Below are 18,105 nucleotides of genomic sequence, written 5' to 3' on the forward strand. Positions count from 1 at the left end.
AGGGTTTTTCATCCTACATACACACAAATTGGCAGGAAAACACATGCAATTTACAGACAAAAAATATTATTAGTGATGGTCAGCAGATGGCATTGTGTATGTAGTTGATGGATTAAGAAATAGAGGAGATGGGTGAGTTGTATGCAGTAGAGTAGAATACCCTCCCTTGATGAGTTCTTGGACTCCTTGGAGGTATGACTTAATAATAATATAAAAATAGGCAGGAACACTGCAAACATAATATGCATTCCTGAACAGCGAACAAAAAAGACAAGTAAAACACTTCAACTATATTTAGACACAATTTTTAGTGAAGATGACAAATTAATTATGGAAATAGATAACAGAATTAGCAAAGCTAGTTTGTTCAGGAGCCAAATAAATAAACTAATACAGAATAAGAGAGAAACTGCTCCTAACACTGAACTAGAAGTATACAATACGGTTCAACCTATTTTAATTTATAGATATGAGAGCTGGATTAGAAGTAAAAAAGAAGTAAAACTAAAGGTCACAGATATGAGTGCTTAAATTCTACAAAAAATAAAACAGATGACATCTATTTAATTTTTTCCAGATTTGTTTTTAATTTTTTACTCACATAAAAAATTACAATGTAATGAAGGAACTTTATAATGTTAGCATTCCGGAATAAGCAGAATTAATCTAAGGTAACATGGTCACTTGAACAGAATAAGAGAAAGTTAGTGAAAGAAGTGTTTATTGCAAGGATGATAGGAAAAAGATCCCAAGTAAGACAAGAACTAGGTGGAGTGATAAAGTATGAAGTGTCTTAGAGAACCAAAATATAAGATCTAACAATACTCAGATAACAAAATAATTTGAAGGAAAATTGTTGACAGAAAGTTAGTATTGATGTAAACTTTTCATCTAGTACTATCACAATATCCTGTACACTTTCTGAGGGTACCTATCAGGAATTTGATGATAACGGCAATGTAGACTGTAGTACATTAACAGAAATGTTTATGGTGCAATTTACATATGGATTCACTTTTTACACTTCTGTTCCTATTTCCAGCTATCATGACTGAACTCTACCACAGTGAACATACAAACACTAAAAGTTATTAAAGTGGATGAATACAAATACACAGCATATCTATGCTAAACATAAACAAAGTGAGACTGAAGGACACACAAGCCCTGCAATGAGAAAGACTGCTGTCAGATAGCATGCTAGAATTGTAGGCATATTAATTATTTTTTCTTAAACTTGGAACTTTTTCCTATACCTCTTTCAGGATATTTGCATTACATACATCCAAATTTATGTATATCTATCTGTACTATACAGTAGTGAACAAATAATACCAACACTTACATTTTAAAGAAAATATTTTAATTTTGCAAGAAAATAAATGTAAAAATTAAACTCCAACTTTACATAATAATTTATAAGAGCTCCTCTGTTCCTAATAAGATCATTAATTTGCTTAGGCATGAACTCTACCAACATAGAACAACCCCAGAACATCTTTTGAGCTGGGTGTTCTAAGTGAGTGGGAGAAGTCTTCTCAGTCGCTGATTTGCAAACATAGGGTACTCACACTCCTTCAACAAGGAAATGGCTCTCACCTGAGAATATGACCTTCTACCACTTCTCAGCAGTCCAATCTTTGTATACTGGAGCCTCTTTTCTGCATTGCCTTTGTCAATAGTTGTTTTTTTTTGGTCTGTGGACAGTCCTCCCTGTTTCCAACAATCTTCCTTGGACAGCCATGTCAGAAACATTAATCACACTAGCTGACAAGTCTACAGCAGACAATCTTGGATTCATTTTGCTTTTCCTAATGAGTAAATGATTAAACTGGATACAAGATCCATATTGTCTAACCAAACAGGGGAAATTTTAAATGTTTGGGTTAATAAACATATTAATGAAATTTCTGGTGGCTGGACACACCTACAAGAATTAGCTGAGATTAATACACCATCTGTCCAAAAAGAAACCGAACTTTTCGAAAACAGAAGAAACTAGTGGTGCCACCTATTGTATCTTTTTGTTGTCAAAAGCGGCAACCTTCATTAGTGTTGTGTCAACTGTTTATGACATTTGTTTCATTACAAGCCGAGTTATAGTGCCAAGAGTGAAAGCGTGTTTTGACAAACGGTCAGAAAATGAGTTTCAAACAGAGAGCTGCGATTGACTTTTGTGTTAAACTTGGTAAAAGTTTTACCGAAACGCATCAAATGCTTCAAAAAGCATATGGTGATGAATGCTTGAGGATGACGAAATACCAGGCAGTCCAAAAACTGGACTGAGCAAAGTTAACATCCAAAATGTGCGTGATTTCATCAAACAAAACCCAAAATCGTCCATGAGATTGATTGAAGATGAATTGGGGATTCCAAAATCAACTGTGCACAACATTTTGACTGAGAGTTTGGGCCTTTGTAAATGAATTTGTGGTTTGTTCCCCACAAGTTGACCGACAACCAAAAAAGGTATCGAATTGAACACTGCAAGGACCTCATTAAAACCGCTCGTAAGGACTCAAACTTCCTTGAAATGATCGTTACTGGTAACGAAACGTGGTGTTTTGAGTATGAGCCCAAAATAAAGTGCCACAGTGCTGAGTAGAGACCACCAGAAGAGGGGCATCCGAAAAACAGTCGCTTGGAGAAGTCAAAAGTAAAGACAATGCTGATTTGTTTCTATGATTCCAAGAAATTCGTTCCGCCTGGCCAAACGGTCAATGGTGAGTTTTATCTCGAAGTTTTGAAGTGATTGATAGCGAGAATTCATCACGTACATCATGAATACCTTGATGCAGGCAGCTGGTCACTTTTGCACGATAATGTACCATCTCATCTTTCGAACATTGTGAGACAGTTTTTAAGCAAAAAAACAAGTTTATGTGTTGGATCACTCACTGTATTCACCTGATTTAGCACCCTGTGACTTCTTTTTCTTCCCCCGACTTCATTTGCTGATGAAAGGAAAGCGATATGACACCATTGAAAACGTTCAAGAGGCAGTAACCACAACCCTCAACAGTATCCCAAAAACCCGATATAAAAAACTCATTTAACAAATTAATTGACTAAAAGCTGTATCAAAGCTGAGGGGAGAGTATATTGATTGAAATAAATTATTTGAATAATTACAACTGGCCTGTGTTTTATTTTCTATCAAAAGTTCGGTTTCTTTTTGGACAGAGGGTGTAGATCATCACATCATCTCTCTCCTTCTTTCTCACCCATCGAAGAAAACGTCATAATATCGAATCTTCTTACAAATCTGCTGACTAACCAGAAAAGAGTGCAGCATCTTGTCACCTATTACTCATAGCAATAGATTCAAGGTTTGCTTGACTTGCTTTCATTGCACTGCATTGTTACAAAATGTTTCATTACTAACATTATATGTATTTCTCACATTTTAAACTGCATCAACATGAAAAATGATCAATTTAAAGCAATAGTTCATAGCAGATCTCTGGCCATCGTCATGTGCTTCTGGGCAAAAGCCATGAAAAGGTTTTGAGAAAGTCATGATTGGCCTTAACATTTCCAGAACAGCGATCAGGCCTTACACATGGTGGCAGTTTGGTAAGTGCTACTTAAAACTGCCACCTTATGATCTACCTTCCGCCTTTTAAAAACTGAGCTGCTAATTCCTTTCTGTTCATTCACTACTTGTTATAGTGTATGGCTTCCTGTTCTCAGAAAGCCATACACTATAACAAACCAATGGCTTAGAACTTTTATCAGCTCTTACAGTTAAATTACCTTAACTTGCTAAGCTCTTCCTCTTATAATTAAATCACATTCACTTTCTAACCCAAATCCTGTTTATAGCTTTTCTGCTGAGAGTTCACTCCATTTCTCTTCTTAATTTGACAAACCATATAGTGCTTAATATTCCAAGTTTTGAGACATTCCATAACCAGTGTTAAACTGATCTTTTTTTTACCATTTTTCAGTGAGGCAAAAAACTGTGAACTTCAAATGTTACCAAAATATAAACATTACTAAAAATAAAATAAAATAAAAAATAATAATTCCATGTTGCAGCAATTTAATTTTAAATTTATCTATTCCACTTAATTTTTTATTAGTTTCTCTCTCTGTGTATATATATTTTTTTCTCTGTGTATATATACGACCACAAGTTCCATTTTTAAATATTTTCACTGCATCGTTGCGATCACCATGGTGTGCATGCGTGCTTAGTTTGTTGATTCCTTAGCAAGACATTGGTGCCATTTTCAGACATTCTCGCTGTGCGTACGCTTCTTGGTGTGTGTTTATAATGTCTACGAAAATCGAATCGGCCACCGCATGTGAAATTAGGTCAGTTATCTGTTTCTTGAATGCGAGGAACATTTAAAGCTGCTGAAATTCATCACCAAATTATTGAGGTTTATCGAGAATACGTAATGAGTGATTCAATAGTACGAAGATGGGTAAGACTTTTTAATGAAGGAAGGACAGGTGTGTGCATAATGATGAACGGAGTGGGCGACCATCTTTAGTGACTGACGATTTGGTGCATTCAGTTGAAGAGAAGATTCAACGGAATAGGGGATTCACTATGACGCCACTCTCGCTGCAAGTTTCATGTTCATGTCTTCATGAAATTGCGTTGGAGAAACTGAATTATCGGAAATTGTGTGCATACCTGTAGTCCCCCATATAGTCCTGACCTCGTGCCAAGCAGAATTCACCTATTCAAACATCTGAAATCTTTCTTTATGGCTGGCAATTTCAAGACGACAATGAGGTCAAAGAAGTAGTCAATACCTTCTACGATGAAGGTATACAACTCTTGGTATCCCTTTATAATAAGTGCCTGAACAATGGTGGAAATTATTTAGAAAAGTAGTGAAAGATGTCTACTTTAATTTCCAATAAAGTTTTTTTTGTAAGTATATTTTTGTTTCTCTGACAGCCCATCTCGGAACTTACTTTCTAGATGTCTCTCGTGTGTGTGTGTGTGTGTGTGTGTGTGTGTGTGTGTGTGTGTGTGTGTGTGTGTATAAAACCCAAAAGCAAATCCTTATATTATTCAGAAAAGAATAAAAAATCTGTTCTGTTTTCAACGAAATGCCTAATCATCCTCAATTTCTGATACATATCTTCAAGAAGTGTGCATGTACATGTGCGTGTCTTTGGTAGAACTCCATAAGTTCACATTATTACTAGCTTATAATTAACAATTTTTTTGAAATTTACTTGTTATTTGACAAGTCTCCAACTACATGCCATTTTACTCTTCTAAGAGGCATTCTTACTGAGTCAGTTTACCTGATCTCATTCCCTCTTCTATCCTAAGTGATCATACATACCCTTTAGATTAGCTGAGCTCACACAGCCTTGAATGCTAATGCAAATTGATTCCTAATACAGTAAAACTCATTACATAGGAACCAGAGAAATGGTTTGTCATAGCAAGGTTTACTATAGTAAATTCAGAGGTAACCCCCCCATTCTATTCCCAGAAAATAAATATCCATTAAAGTTTTGACATTCAGTTGGGTAATTATGGCTTCTTGAACTTATCTCACATCAAGCTTTAGCAGGTATGATGGAATTGATATTCATCTGCCCACTCTCTGGGAGCATATCAGTTTGCCTTTAATATATAAATTATGCCTTAGAAATACTAGCTAATAATCCCTCTTGTTCCACCAACAGTCAGAAAGTACTCACTGCTATTGAGAAAGAAAAGAAAACATCTCAAATCCATTCTTTTAGGCTTGCACGGTGATCCAAATGCATTTTTGAAAATTATGGAGACAACTACCGTGTTTGAATAAAAACTTTAGTTTAATATAACTAAAATCTACAATTCGACCTTTATGTCAAGGTCATCTTCTGGAGCATACAAATATACACAAGAAACAAGCTATACTACAATCAAACTGGTTCGTTAAAGACACTGACCAACCGCTACCACAATTGTTGGCCTGACCTCTGGTGAAAAAAAAAATAAAAAATAATACATCAACGCTAGAGTCCTATTATTTGTGTTGTCTACTATATACATATATTAACATTATTCCAGCCAGTTGGAGTGGAATGGTTTCTAATACTAGTGGATTGGCTAGAGTCCTGACTTATGTTGAATCTTTCATATTAGGCTGGCTGAATGTGTGCCATCCAGATCCTTGGAATTTTCATACCATCTTTGTTATTGATATTTGGGTGGTTTATCAGGATTTCGCAGGATTCCTTAAATTTTCTTTTGTACCAGGTTTTTGTGCGGTGTAAGGAGCAGGTGCTTTTCCAGTTGATTTGGTGTAAGGTGTTAAGTGCGTGGTCTGAGAGGCCTGGTTCACCATAATGGTTATATTTAATGTGTTCTTTCTTGCGTATAGGGATTGTCCGTCCTGTTTCACCAATGTACGGTAAGTTACAGGTGCAGCGGATGCAATAGACTCCAGGATGTGCTAATGGGAGGAGAGGATCCTTAGAGGAGCTGAATATGGTTTTAAGTTTAGTGGGTGGTTTAAAGGTGGCATTGAGGTTATAATGTTGTAGGTTTCTGTTGATTTTTTCTGATAACCCTTTAATGCATGGGATGACTATGGTTTTACTGTAATCTAGATTCGTTTTTGTTGTGGTTTTATAGAGTTTTATTGACAGTAATTTTGTTATAGCCATTATTTATGAATGTGTCACTAATGATTTTTAGTTCTTGTTTCAGGGCTTGCTGGTTGGAGCAAAGAGTTGTGGCTCTGTTTTTAAGGGTGTTAATGACTCCATATTTTTGTGCTGGGTGGTGGTATGAATTCGCATGTATGTATTGCCGCACAGAAAAAGCAATGCTTAGAGAAAAGATTCAAACAACCCGCCAAAACCTAGCTACAACACAAAATCAGGTTTCTAAATTACAATCAGAACTATCGAACTATGTTAATCCAGACATTCTACAAACACTTGAAAGAATTACTGACAATTCGGCCAAGCATACCCTGGAAAAGAATAAAGAAAAACTCGAGAAAAAATTCCACAGTTTGAAACAACGGCAAAATATGGCGGCCAATCACAGGAATCCATCCAATCAGAGGACTTCTTCCCCGAGAAACAACAATGAACAACAAACAAGGGAGACAAGGAGCGACCAACCACCGACAAGTAGGAACCATGTGATTAACCTATCACGCCACACCTTGCACAACGGCGAACTTACATTACTGAATAAAGGACTGAACTACGCCATAGAACCAAAAAAGGTAAACAAATTGGATTTTATCTACCACATTGAAAGAGGCATCAGATCCCTACCTAACAATATAGCAGATAAAATACGACTAGAAACCAGTAATGTCCTAAATACCAAGAAAACCATACAGAACAACCTGACTAAAACAGAATTAGCAGCAATTAAATCATTAAAAGCCAAACAAAACATAATAATAATGAAAGCGGATAAAGGCAGTGCCACTGTTGTCCTTGACAGGTCAACATACATACATACTGCAAATGAACCAACTAGTAGCCGATAACAACACATAAAATGGTAAATTATAACCCAACAAAAAGGATAAAGGATAAAACAGAAAAACTACTAAAGTCCGTCACTTCTTGGCCACCAGACACGGTTAAAAAACTTAAACCCCACTACGCCCGACCCTCCAGAATATATGGGGTTCCGAAAATACACAAACAAAATGTGCCCCTTCGACCAATCGTGGAAGGAATAGACAGTCCCAATTACCACCTAGCCAAGAAATTAGCGGCAACACTCAAGGAGTTGGTAGGTCATTCCCCCTCCTACATAAAAAACACACAACACTTCATAAACAAAATCAAAAACATAACACTCGACAAAGACGACCTATTAGTCAGTTTTGACGTTTCTGCCCTTTTCACTAATGTCCCCATCAATGACATAATTCTCCTACTACAGAACAAATTTCCGCCCGACATTACGGCCCTCTTTGCCCACGTACTAAAGTCCAGTTACTTCGTGTGGCAAAACAAATTCTACCTACAAAAGGAAGGTACAGCCATGGGCTCACCATTATCCCCTCCAATCGCTAACTTCTATATGGAAATCTTTGAGCAAAGGGCTCTTGATTCCACCACGCTACGACCGACAGTCTGGCTCAGATACGTCAACGACGTGTTTGCGATCTGGCTGCACGGGCGACAAACGCTAAACACATTCCTCAGCCACCTAAACAAACAACAAACAATTTACCATCGAAATCGAAAACCAAAATTCGCTCCCGTTCCTAGACACACTAGTTACACGTCTTCCTTCAGGCAGTCTATCCTTCGCTGTCTACCGAAAACCGACACACACGGGCCAATACATACATGCAAATTCATACCACCACCCAGCACAAAAATATGGAGTCATTAACACCCTTAAAAACAGAGCCACAACTATTTGCTCTAACCAGCAAGCCCTGAAACAAGAACTAAAAATCATTAGTGACACATTCATAAATAATGGCTATAACAAAATTACTGTCAATAAAATACTCTATAAAACCACAACAAAAATGAATCTAGATTACAGTAAAATCATAGCCATCCCATACATTAAAGGGTTATCAGAAAAAATCAACAGAATCCTATAACATTATAACCTCAATGCCACCTTTAAACCACCCACTAAACTTAAAACCATATTCAGCTCCTCTAAGGATCCTCTCCTCCCACTAGCACAACCTGGAGTCTGTTGCATCTGCAACTTACCATACATTGGTGAAACAGGATGGACAATCCCTATATGCAAGAAAGAACACATTAGACACATTAAATATAACCATTATGGTGAAGCAGGCCTCTCAGACCACGCACTTAACACCTTACACCAAATCAACTGGAAAAGCACCTGCTCCTTACACCGCACAAAAACCTAGTACAAAAGAAAATTTAAGGAATCCTGCGAAATCCTGATAAACCACCCAAATATCAATAACAAAGATGGTATGAAAATTCCAAGGATCTGGATGGCACACATTCAGCCAACCTAATATGAAAGATTCAACATAAGTCAGGATACTAGCCAATCCGCTAGTATTAGAAACCATTCCACTCCGACTGGCTGGAATAATGTTAATATATGTATATAGTAGACAACACAAATAATAGGACTCTAGCATTGATGTATAATTTTTTATTTTTTATTTTTATTTTTTTTTTCACCAGAGGTCAGGCCAACAATTGTGGTAGCGGTTGGTCAGTGTCTTTAACGAACCAGTTTGATTGTAGTATAGCTTGTTTCTTGTGTATATTTGTATGCTCCAGAAGATGACCTTGACATAAAGGTCGAAACGTCGAATTGTAGATTTTAGTTATATTAAACTAAAGTTTTTATTCAAACACAGTAATTGTCTCCATAATTTTCAAAAATGCATGAAAACATCTCAAATAGTATGTAAAAAGATATGTTTTCTTTTCTATAAATCAAAACTGAATGTTTGCAGAAAAAGTAAGTGTTCTGTGAAGTGACTGCTAAACAGAATTATGAATAAACAATAAAGATGATTTAGGAGAAACAGTGAATTTTTTCTGTTTTCTGTTGTTTCATAAAATTATGTTCAATAAAATTCTTTAAAAATAAGAATGCACAATCATCTTACAGGTAATTAGGCAAAATTACTTTCAAATAAATGATTCCAGCATTTTTTTTACAAGATTTACATACAGTAAATTATATGCTTCATGTACCATACCAATTCATGGCAATATTTTTTTTTCTTTCAAGGATAATAATAACAATAACATATTTCAATATGGATGTTTCCCTTATTTTGTCCTGTTATTAACAACAAACTATAATTACATAATAAAAGAACTAGAAGTATAAAAATATAAGTTTAGTCTAATATCTGTATTTTAAATTAAAACACTCAGTAATGTTGGCTCTTTAACTCAGCTATGAATGCAAGTTAATCTAGTTAAGTATTCTTCTGAGTGATTATCACACTTCTTAAAAGAGATAATTGATGATTATCACTTCTTATCCATGTTTCTCCAACTATACAGTATGCTTCTCATCATGGTTGGTAGGGAGGTTAAAATTACAAATTAAGTACAATATAGAGTATTTTTTTAATTCAAAGTTTCATTAAAAGTTATGAAGTCTTTTTGGATAATAGTCCATTTTGTGTTTGAAAAATTAATTCCTTATCCATAAGGTAATAAATTTAACACTGTCATTTGATAAGAACCACATGGACTAATTCCTTTCCTAAGGAACAAAAATAAAGTATTTTAGATGTATAATTTGGAATAAAAGGACAATTCAAAGTAAACTAGTATACAACAGTATATGCTGTATATATATACTCAAAATATACAGTACAACAGTATATTTTGACTGCTACAATTTTACGATGCACGTTACTGATTAGAAAAAAAAAATCTCAGTAACTCGAATGGAGGAATCAATGATGTTGGCATTTGTATTAATAGTAAGGTAATCACTTATTGTATGATAGTGTATGATGCTAACATAAATGTTAGGATGTATGATGTTAACATAAATGGATGTCAAAATTTTGTAAGATGATTTGGATAGTTTGGAGGACTGGCTAAGGAGAATGGATGTCAATTTAATGTGGCAAAGTGTAAAGTTATGCATTTTGGGGTGAAAAGATTAGCAGTAGTATATCACATTGGTGGAACTGTACTCCAGGAGATTGACGAGGCCAGGATTTGGGAGTGTTGGTGGATAGGGAGTTGAAGTTTAGGGGCACATCGCAAAAGTGGCTAAATCAGCTCATCAAATCACTAGGTTGCTGAAAAATACTTTAACAAGCAGAGGCAAACAGGTTATTGTTCCTCTGTATCGAGTCTTGATAAGACCCCATCTAGACTACTGTGCCCAGATATGGGCACCAGGGTTTCTTCTTGATGGGGAGGAGGTGGAGAGTATCCAGATAAGAGTGACCAAGATGATAGCAGGTCTATGGAATGAACCTTATGAGAATAGGTTGAAGATTTGTGGGTTGCAGAAATTGGTTGATAGGCAGAAAAGGGGTGATATGATCGAGATATTCAAATTACTGAAGGGTTTCTATAAGATTAATTCAGAAGATATTTTTGAGAATAGGACTGGTGGTGGGAGGACTAGGGGCCATACATGGAAGCTGGGCAAGAGTGTGGTTAGCAAGGGTGTTAGAGCTAAGTTTTTTACATGGAGAGTGGTGAATGAATGGAATAAGCTGCCAGAGTCTGTTGTGGGTGTCATGACTGTGAATGAGTTCAAGGCAAAGTATGATAGATACTGTGTGAATGTCGAATAGTTGTTCTTGACATGACGTTAGGGCCTCCCTCGATGAGTCTATCAACTCCTTGGAGTTGCCCGTAATAATAATAAATGAGAGCCACCATAGTTCAGTTGGTTTCAAAGCCATTCAAATAGAGAGACCTGGGTTTGAACCTATCTACAATGTGAAGAACCTTTATGAATATATTTCAATGGAAGGTGAGCTAGTCTCACACAGAAGTGGCAGGGTTTTTTATCCTACAACCAGGCATAAAAATCAGGGGAACACACACAATTTACACACAAGAATGTATAGTTAGGCATAATAGTTTGCCAGCAAAGGTTGGTCAATTGGTAGAGCTTCTGCTACTAATGGCTCGCAAAAACTTAAGCAAGTTTGAGCGCGGTTAGTAGTTGGAACGTGATCAATCGTTCGATGCTGTTGGCATACTCTCCCTTGATGAGTCTTTGGACTCCCTGGAGGTGTCACATAATAATAATAATACTAACTGCCTTATTATAAAATTATGGTTATGAAAGCAGGTCTAGGTAGATTATGGCCCTTAAGGATCTGTAAGTACTACAGATTATTATTATTACTGGCATAAACATTTTTGTTGTTATTTACTGATTGCTGCAGGATTATTAATATTCAGAACTATGCTCAGACTCTAAAAAAAATCACTTTTGCATATTTAAGAAACTAATAAACAAAAAATTCTTGGTGCTATCCTTGTTATGGTATTCTGTTTTTAGCTAAATGTAGTACACAATGCATTTCAGCTTTTTCTTGTACAATGCTGTAAAGAAAGATTTATTGTTACTCTAGCAAAGAATAGTGTTTCTTTTAAACTTTGTTTAGAGTAAACATATAGGATCAATTAGTCCTTCCCACAGTAAAATTGATGTAAGGTCTCTCTTACCTCAAAGTCAAGAACCCAATAATCTACAGTAGTCTGCAGTTTGTTAGTTTATTTATTTTGTAATAAAATTTTAAAAGCACTGTTTTATTCTACTTTTTCACATTTCATATATTTTAAGTTTTATATTGTTTCTTTAATGTCCAATGCTTTTTCTGGCTTGCTTCTTATTGCCTTGTTTAATTACTAGAAAAATCATACAGTACATTTATATTATAATAAAATTCATATTTCATTTTACTTTTAATAATAATTAGTGAATTATTAGTACTTGAAGACTTGAAATACAAAACTGTTACAAGGGCAGAAGATTAAGGTCACTATCCCTTTAGATGGTGTAGTGGTTGAAAGCGAACTTCACTGCTGTCTCTCTTTGCCACTCCCCCGCCCCCCCCCATTCTTGCCATGAAACATGCATTATTCCAGATTCAACATTCTCATTCAACAAATGAGGATATTGAATCTTAAAATCTTCATTTCGCCACTCCAATAAGTGGGGAAATAGTCACATGCTGGACGATGAAATTCACCTCCCACTTAAAGACAATCACATGCATCCATATCCACTGTGAGATTTGAACCCACACCCTGTTGGTTGGAGAGCAGATCTGTTAGCCAGACTCACAAATATTACTTAGTTCTATGTTTCTCATTGGGGGGGGTGGGGGGTGCTTAAGGATCAAAACTGTATAACTAGGAGGAGACCTCCATGTAGCCTTTTTCAAGAATGTGGAGAACTGACTACAGTTTGTGTCTAAATGTCCAATCCACACCTTGTCATGGTGCACCCTGTTAGGTATCTACCTAAATGAACAAGGATAAGTTGGCAATTTGGGGTTTAGCCGACCAAACTGTATTCTAATTGGCTTAAACCACAATGTAAAATTATGGTACAACATGACAGAATTTCATGACAACTAGGGCATTGCCTGGTTAAACAAGGCCTCCATTGTTTTCATCAGGGAACCAGGGTGAACAGCAAAAAGTCAGCTACTGGAACAAATCCCAACTCAACATTAACAGAGTTCAGGATTGGTATTAACACAGGAGGCATCAATGAAAAAGAAACGGAAATAGAAGACAAATTGGATAAGTACCAGATTGAGATAATCTGCCTGACCAAAACAAAGAAAACAAAAACAGGGGGCGAGATCTTTCTAAATGACAATTCAGGCAATAACAAGGGAAAAGAGGGAGTAGCTATAGTATTCAACACTAAATATGAGGATAATCTTCTTGAATGACAGGCAATATCAAGTAGAGTAATGTGGGCAAATATCAGAATGGGGAACTGGACAGTGAGGCTTATTTTTACTTGCAATCTCAGAGAAATTCTACCAAGGAAGAAATGGAGGATTTTTTGAGGTATTAGAGAAGGCTGCTGGCTCAATGAAAAAGAAAAAGTTGGTCCTTGTTGGAGATCTAAACAGCAAAGTAGCAAATGATTACAAGACATATAGAAATGTTTGGAGAAAATTTGGAGAAAAGCACAAAGTTAATAATAATGGCAAATGCCTGCTGAATTTCTGTTCAGGACATGGATTAGTTATTACTAATGCCATGTTCCAACATAAAAATGTGCACATCTTCACATGGAGAGAAGAGGCAAGAAATAAGAAACGTCTCATTGACTATGTTATAGTTGATAGTGATGTTTTACCACTGTTCAGGACACAAAAGTATACAAAGGATTTGAAATAGGAAGTGATCACTATTTAGTTTAGAACAGGATAAAATTGAATGTGTAAGAAAGTTTTAAAATGAATCTAAGTTGAGCAGCTTTCAGAGGTAAACTGTAGACTCAAATACACAAATATCATTGAAGAAAAAATGAATGAATTTGAAAACAAGAACCAAACTTTGGAGATTCAATGGCAAATCCTGAAGAAAACACTGATTGACTCAGCCAGAGAGGCATGTGGTAAGGTTGTCTATAAGGATAGAAAAATCAGAACTCCATGGTGAACTCTCAGTAAATTAAAGAGGCAGTCAATGAAAAAAAAAAGAAGCATATGGAAAATTCCTTGCAAATAAGTCAGTTTGTGGTATTAGAGAATGCAAAGAAAAATTTAACCAGCAGAGCATTGTGTAAAACTAGCTAAACAAATGTCATGGGAAGACTTTGGTAAGAACATGGAAAATAAATATCAGTGTTAAATCTTGAATGAAAGGTTTATTATATTATATATGAAATATTGTAAAATATTTCATTCAGATTTAACAGGTACAAAAAAATTCCCGGAGAAAATGTTTGTATATAGGTATAAGTGAAATTGTTGACAGAAGTATCGAAATAATCATTTAATTGTAAATTCTCCTATGTATTATATTGTTAAGTGTCCTTGTAAAACCGATAAGGGTTAGAATTTAGTGAAAGTTATGTTAACATGAGAAAGTTAGATCTAAGTATACAATGAGATAATTGGCTTAAAGAAATGAAAGCAGGCAGTCACGTATGCGAGGTCCAAGTTGCATGCGTGGAGAACGGAACGAGGAGAAAACAGTACCGAATGCAAGAATTTTAGGTGCTGGCCGGAAAAGAGTGATGTACAGTTGACATTTTCAATGATTCTGCCTATTTTCATTGTCTTTGTATTTTTGTTGCTGACATTCATACCATATCTATTACAACAGTTATTCAATTTAGTCAGTGAATCTTGCAGACTTGTAGCGGATTTATTTAGAAGTATAACATCGTCTGCATAAAGAGCTGACATTAACATCTCCAATTTTGATATCATGTTCAATACCATTTTCCTTCATAATGTGATCCATATAGATAATGAATAACAGAGGGGATAATGTACATCCTTGTCTCACACCAGATTTAACATTAAACCATCTTCTTGTACTTCCTTCAATTCTAATTGCTCACTTACAACTCGAATAAAGACTAAGTATTGCTTGATATAAATTGACACATAACTGTAGCATATTGAATAGCTTCTTTCTTGGCATCTTGTCATATGCCTTTTCCAAATCAACAAAACTTAAATACAGATCTTTGTTATATTCCCACGATTTCTCCACTATTTGTCGTAAAGTGAAGATCTGATCCTGACAGCCTCTATTTGACGTGAATCCAGCTTGTTCTTCACCAAGCTTTTCTTCCGCAATTCTTTTCAACCATTTCTCAAGAATACTTGCATATATCTTACCAGGAACACTCATTTGGGATATACCTCTGTAATTCTCACATTCAGTTTTATTTTCCTTTTTATATATGGGTACTATGAGAGCTCTACTCCAATCATCGGGAATTCGTCCCTCTATCCAGGCATTCTGAACTATGCAGTGCAACCACTGTAAGACTTTTATACCACCATACTTCAGCATTCCTGGTCGAATATCATCTACTCCTGCTGCCTTTCCACATTTTAAGCATTTGATGGCTTTTTCTACTTCAAGTATGGATATGTATTCCTGACTACATGCCTGGTCAGTGTTTTTTTACAACTGTACTGTCATCACTGCTTGTTTCATTTAGCAGTTTTTCAAAGTAATTACTCCATACTTCAAGGATATCTTTTTCTCCCATTTTCATGTCACCTTTATCATCTCCAACTCCTTTTACAGCACTCTTTCCTCCATTCCTAAGCTTCTTCAACAACCTCCAGAATATTTTGCCACCTTCTTGATATTTATTTTCTATATTCTTGCCAAAGTCCTCCCATGACTTTTGTTTAGCTGGTTTTACACAGTGTTTAGCATTCTTGCATTTGTCTCGGTATTCTCTAAGAGCACAAGCTGACTTATTTGACAGGAACTTTTGATATGCTTTCTTCTTTTCAGTCACTGACTCTTTAACTTCCTGTGTCCACAATGGAGTTCTAATTTTTCTATCCTTGTGGACAACTTCACCACATGCCTCTCTAGCTGAATCAATCAGGGTTTTCTTCAACGCGTGCCACTGAATCTCCAAGGTTTGATTCCTGTTCTCAAACTCTTTTATTTTTTCTTCAATAATCTTTATGTATTTTAGTCTACAGTTCACAGGCATTCTGAGAGCTGCTCAACTTTTATTTGCTTTAAAACTTTCTTACATGTTATTCTTTTCAATATGAAATTCAATTTTATCCTGCTCAAGACTAAATAGTGATCGCTTCAATTTCAAATCCTCTGTACACTCTGGTGTCCTGCACCAGGGAGAAAACATCACTATCAACAATAACATAGTCAATGAGACTTTGCTTATTCCTTGCCTCTTCTCTCCATGTGAATTTGTGCACATTTTTATGTTGGAACATGGTGTTAGTAATAACCAGTCCATGTCCTGAGCAGAAATCCAACAGATATTTGCTATTATTATTGGCTTTGCTCTTTTCTCCAAATTTTCCCAAAATATTTTTGTGTGTCTGACAATCATTTCCTACTCTGCTATTTAGATCCCCAACAAGGACCAACTTTTCCTTTTTCATTGTGTCAGTTACTTTTTCTAAAGCCTCAAAAAATTCCTCCACTTCTACCTTAGTAGAACCTTCTGTGGGATCATAGGCACAAACAAGTCTCATTGTCCAGTTCCCCATTCTGATATTTGCCCACATCACTCTACTTGAGATTGTCTGCCATTCAAGAAGATTAGCCTTGTATTTAGTGTTGAATACTATGGCTACTCCTTCTTTTACTTGATTGTCATTGCCTGAATATAACATTTTGTATTTATTGCTCAGAAAGATCTCACCAGTATTTGTCTTTTTTGTTTCAGTCACCCCTATTATGTCTATCTGGTACTTATCTAATTCCTCAGTTAGCTCTGTTTCTTTGCCATTCAGGCTTCTTACATTGATAGTACCGATCTTTAACTCTGGCGATGTTGAGTTGGGGTTTGTTTTCAGATTTGTTCCAGTAGCTGACTTTTCGCTGTTCGCCCTGGTTCTCTGGCAAAAACAACGGGGGCGTTGTTTACTGGGCGACGCCCAAGCCGGTACGAAATATATTGTCTTAGCTATAAAATACTGGATATGAATTTTTTTGTAGTAGTAGTAGTAGTACAGTGCACTGTAAAATTCAATTAGGTGGTTGTCTTGTTTACATTAATGCTATCGTTTACCCTCCCTCCTTTCCTCATTTTGCTATAACTAACTAACTTCTGTTGTTTTCATTCATGTGTTTATAGTTGATTCATAATATGCATTTGATTTAGACTGTGACAATATAAAAATAAAATAAATAAAAAATATGTTGACTGTTTTTTTTTTTGAAATAATACAATATCAAATAAGAAATTATGGTAAAAGGTGAATAAAAAAAATCTCTTTGACATCTTCACAAAAACTGGTGCTTAACAGCTGAAGTATTTTACTTGTTCTATAGATTTTCCATTGGATGAAGCTGATATTTTCTGTCCTGTGTATTTTCACAGTTTTGTCTTTTTTATTGCTGATTTTCATGTTAACTAATTGCTATAGCAATTATTTAATTAAGGTATTGCAGAGATTACTAGATTTGTTTAAAAAATATCATCACCTACATAAAGTAAAGAGCAGATATTAATATCTCTAATGTCAGTATCAGTTTAGTGCCACTCTTATTTGTAATGTGATCCATACTGATGATGAATAACAGTAGTGAGAATATACATCCCCATATTACATCAAACCATCATCCTCTATATCTTTCAATGCTGATTTACAACTAAGTATAGGCTACAGATTGCATTGACCAGCTTTTCTCTTGGTACCATTATATGCCTTATCCAGATTTCTCCTCCCCCACCATAAATGAATAAAATACTTGTTCAACAGAACCACTATTTGATTTGAATCTACCTAGTGTTTCGCTACATTTATCTCTCACAATTTTTCTTAGACTCCTCTAAAAATATGCTTGATGCTTGCATAAATCCTTCTCAGAATCATCAGGTGAAATTCCTCTGTAATTTTTATTGTTTTATTTCTTAACAGATTGGTACTATGAGCACTCTATTCTAATCACCAGAATTCAACTTTCTGTCTAAAGCAGAGCTCTCATAGTATCAATCTATAA

At 35.5% G+C, this 18,105-nt stretch overlaps 1 protein-coding gene across 2 annotated transcripts in view; it reads right to left on the bottom strand.

Annotated features, from left to right (window-relative positions):
* LOC150106800 (programmed cell death protein 4-like) overlaps positions 1-18,105 on the bottom strand; it is a 244,041-nt gene that overhangs the window by 133,943 nt on the left and 91,993 nt on the right. The window lies entirely within an intron of this gene.

Source organism: Typopeltis vanoorti, chromosome 5, assembly GCF_054136105.1.
Source record: "Typopeltis vanoorti isolate ZY-2024b chromosome 5, IOZ_Tvanoo_1.0, whole genome shotgun sequence".
Lineage (NCBI taxonomy): Eukaryota > Metazoa > Arthropoda > Arachnida > Uropygi > Thelyphonidae > Typopeltis > Typopeltis vanoorti.